Consider the following 4,782-nt stretch of genomic DNA (forward strand, 5'->3'; position numbering starts at 1 on the left):
AAATTCCTGTTTTTAAATATTGAAGGTCATATTCTGAGGTTCCACATGGACATGAATTTTGGAGGCACACTATACAGCCCAATACAGGGGAATAACAATCAACTGTGGGATTGATGATGATAAACCATAAAACCACAGTGTCCAGCAACCACTCAGAGAACTACTTCAGAATTTCTGATGGCAAGAGAATCTTCCTCAGGTTCTTGAATCATTTTGAAATTTTCCTTTTAAAAATCCATTATATAATAATGATTATGAATTACAAAGTCCTAACAGTGGTTGAGAATCTGTCTATAGCAGTTTATTTCTGTTTGTAAAACTATACACATTCTTTGCTTAGTCGCTCAATCATGTCTGACTCTTTGTGACCCCATGGATTGTAACCCACCAGGCTCCTCTGTCCATGGGGATCCTCCAGGCAAGAATACTGGAGTGTGTTGCCATGCCCTCCTCCAGGGAATCTTCCCAACCCAGGGATCAGACCCAGGTTTCCCTCATTGCAGGCAGATTCTTTACTGACTAAGCCACCAGGGAAACCAAAGAAGACTGGAGTGGTAGCCTATCCCTTCTCCAGGGGATCTGCCTAACCCAGGAATAGAACCGGGGTCTCCTGCATAAAGAATCCATTGGATTCTTTACCAGCTGAGCTACCAGGGAAGCCCAAAACTATATATATATATATGTGTGTGTGTGTGTATATATATGTGTGTGTGTGTGGCTATAGATAGTGGCTATATAATTTTATATATAGATAGATAGATAAAATTTGTCCAAGTCTTTCCCAAAACTCAGGACAGGGCATCTCTCCTAAGACAGCAGAGAGGACCTGCATGATGTGGTCTGTGAAGCTGGTCCCCAAGGCAGAGAAACAAGTAGAGCTCCCCTGTCCCCACACGTCGTCCCCACATGAAATAATTCTGCTATGGAGCCTGTACAGTAAAATAATGAATCATCTCAGAAAGACTACATATCTAAGTGGACGGGCATACTGAGAGAGAAGACATAAGACTGAGACCAATGGCCCCCATCTAGCCAGGAAGCTGAAGCCAGAAGGGAAGGAAGATAGGCTGTAAAATTTGAGGAGTTCTAGAAGCTTATAAACCTCTCCTAAGGCAGATAAGGAAACAGGCAGCCAATCCACCCTTACTAGAGCCAAAAGTCTTTGTTTAAATGTGTGAAGCTAAATACCCTAAAATCTTTTTTGCTGGTCAATCACATTAAAATTCATCCAAAATTTCCACATATATGGGTTCTAACCTGAGAGCACAAAGAGGAAAATGACCATATTCAGGAAAGAGATTTTACCAAAATTCTACCATTTCTTGTAGCAGAAAGTCATGGGTCCGTTTACTGTAAAGCTAACCTTCCCAAAATCCCATTGCTTTGGAGCAGCACCCTCTGGAGCAGGCAAGCCTGGGGTCCAACATAGAAAGAGGGAACTGCAGGATGCCCGAGGCAGGTGCTGGCTCCCTAGTGAGTCCAGAGAGCAGAGGATTCTCAGGTCTGTCTTGGGGGAGAGCAGTACTGGGTCATGGCAAGGGATACCTGAGGATTTGGGCTCTAGGTCTGGGAAGGTCAAGAGATGGCTCTTCGGAGTCTGGCCTTGTGGAAGGTCAAAGCTCAGTTCAGTTCAGTTCAGCCACTCAGTCGCATCCGACTCTTCGTGACCCCATGGACTGCAGCACACCAGGCTTCCCTGTCCATCACCAACTCCCGGGGTCCACTCAAACTCATGTCCATCAAACTCATGATGCCATCCAACCATCTCATCCTCTGGCGTCCCCTTCTCCCCCCACCTTCAATCTTTCGCAGCTTCAGGGTCTTTTCAAATGAGTCAGTTCATTGCATGAGGTGGCCAAAGTATTGGAGTTTCAAAGCTGGGTGATGCCATAAGCAAGCGGCGCCCATCAGGACAGCCTCCCCTTGGATGACAAGGATTAGTCCCCTCGATGCTCCTACTGTATTCCAAGCCCAGGAGGCACCTGCCTCCTACAGCCCTCACAGAGAGCTTATGAGAAATGCTCTTCCCACCCCATCTGTACCAGAGGGAGGATGATAAAACCTCAGCTATCATGGAGAGCAAATGATTTACTTAAGGACCCAGCACAGTTCCTGACCCAGCTCATATGATTTATTCTCTCCACCTGCCAGTCATCAGACTGAATTGTTTCCATCCGCTTCATCCCTTCTGGCCAAGCCTTGGCCCCAGAGGATGTGAAGCCACAGAGCTCCCCGCCTGCTGGGGCACTGCAGCTCCCCAGGGGTTCTCTGGGGGTGGCAGCCCCAGGCCTGTCTAGCAGCCCTGTCGATCAGAAAAGAGAGGTAATGTGTAGGCAGGCAAAGAAAGAGAGGGAGAAGAGGGGAGAATGGGTACCTTCTCCCACTTGGCAGTTCAGCCAGGGATCAGCCTTCCCTGGGTCCCAGCCCCCAAGACCCTGGCGCAGCATCTCAGGATGCAGACTGGATCACCAGGTCTTCGAGCTTTGATCTCTCAGGTTCCAAACACTCACCTCCTCCCTAGTCGTCCTCAGATCGCTAAGACTTGCTCTTAACAACCCAGTGTGACGTCATTTGGGCCGCACATGAGGTGACACTCTCCTCTCACACATCCCCACGCTGCCCAGCAGGTCCAGCCACAGCCCAGCTGAACTGTCTTCTTCATGGACACACACACTCACATTCAGGGCACACTCACACTCACAACCAGGCACCCACACATTCACACGCTCACAACCACACACTCACAACCACACACTACTCACTTTCACACTCACAACCACACATACACACGTGCCACACACAACCACATACTACACACTCATACAACCATACACTCACAACCACACACCACACACAACCATCACACACACTCATAGCCACAACCACACACCACACACAATCATGAACCACACACAACTACATGCCACACATGCAAACACTCAGAGCCACTCACTCACAACCACAAACCACACACAGTCGCATATCCCACACAACCACATACCGCCCACTCACACATTCACAACCACACACCACACACAATCACATACCACATATCACATACAACACACACTCACAACCACACACCATACAGTCACAACCACACACACATTCACACACCACACACACACACTCCAACATCACACGTAGAACACCCCGTATCACTCCGCTGTCACTCAGGCCCACATCCCAGTCACACACCACTCACGCTCGCACCCCTCAGTGTCACACCCACAGTCTCTCACACACACATTTCACTCATTCACTTATTCCCTCTCCCCCCAAGGCACCCCAGGCCTCAGCCCAGCACGTGTCCGAGCCCAGGTGCGGCAGCCTGTGGCTGGGAGGAGGCCTCCAAAGAGGGCGGCTGACGGGACAGCCTGGACAGTCTCCCGCTCTAACCGGAGCCTCGCAGCCGCCCTCGACAATTTGGTCAGGGGTGGTGGGAGGAAATCACAAGAGCAGCTGCTCGGGGCTGCGGGGGCGCAGAACCCCGCCACCCACACTTCCTTTGCACCTGTTGCGAGTCTCACACTCCGCTTCCACTGCGGATGCTGTCGTTTGGGGGCCTGTGACAGACCCAAGGTGTGGGGGCCGGTGGGGGTCTGGAGGACCCTCCCAGAAAGGCGTGGGGACAGTCTGAGTCCCCTGGGCGCCCAGGAGGTCGTCGCGCCTGGAGGTGGGGACACTGGGAAATGAGCTATGGACAGCCTCCAGGGATGAAGCCAGGGAACCCTCTGACCAGCAGCGCCCTCCCAGGCCTCGCATGAGGGACTCTAAAGACACCCACATGGCCATGGCTTCTGCAGGGAGGACCTCAGGGACTCCGTGGAAGGGGGGAAGGCGGGCACCACCCCCACTTCATCCAAAAGAGGACCGAGGCCCGGGCTAGAAAGCGCCGATCCAGGACCTTCTGACTGGAGCTTCTGACAGCCCGCACTTCTGACTGGAGCCCGAAGTTCCTCCCAGGATGCCTCGCGGCTGAAGCCAGAGCGCCCTCCTGGGCGCGACCTCGGAGCATCCGGGTCCTGAGGAACGCTCTGCCAGGCGGCTCTGACGTTAGGCGGGCTTGCTGCGTGACCTGTCTACAAGCCGGGGATCATCCAGTCCCATCTTCAATTTCTAGATAAAGAAATGGGGGCTCAAAGGAAGGCAGTGAGTTGCTCAAAATCCACATTTAATATTCCTCCATAGTAGGTCTCCCAGAAAGAAAGAAAGAAAGGGAAGTCGCTCAGTCGTGTGCAACTCTTTGCGACCCTGTGGACTGTAGCCTACCAGGCTCCTCCGCCCATGGGATTTTTCCCGGCAAAAGTACTGGAGAGGGTTGCCATTTCCTTCTCCAGGGGATCTTCCCGACCTAGGGATCGAACCTGGGTCCCTCACATTGCAAGCAGATGCTTTACCTCTGAGCCACCAGGTCTCCCAAAGCATTTATCAAATGCATTCAAGGGCTACCACCAGCACCTTCTGACTTCAGGCCCAAGCTTCTGTCCCTACAGCCGTCCTCAGAGGAAGAAAATTGGCAAGAAGGCTCTTTCATGCTGAAGTCAGGCATAAAGTAAATAACTCTGGTTCACATAAACCAGAAAAAGCATGGGAGGACCCACCAAGGCATAGAAATATGAGGCCTGTTAGTTTCTAACAGTCTTTATTAATAGAAGTTGCCTCGAGGCACTTTGAACCCTGGGGACCCATTCTCACCCAACACAGAATGTTTTCTCAGTTCCTGACTTCCTTTGCGGTTTGCCGGTATTTTTCTTTTTCAGTCTAAAACTAGTAAGCAAA

The sequence above is a fragment of the Odocoileus virginianus genome, chromosome 11 (genome assembly GCF_023699985.2).
Source record: "Odocoileus virginianus isolate 20LAN1187 ecotype Illinois chromosome 11, Ovbor_1.2, whole genome shotgun sequence".
Lineage (NCBI taxonomy): Eukaryota > Metazoa > Chordata > Mammalia > Artiodactyla > Cervidae > Odocoileus > Odocoileus virginianus.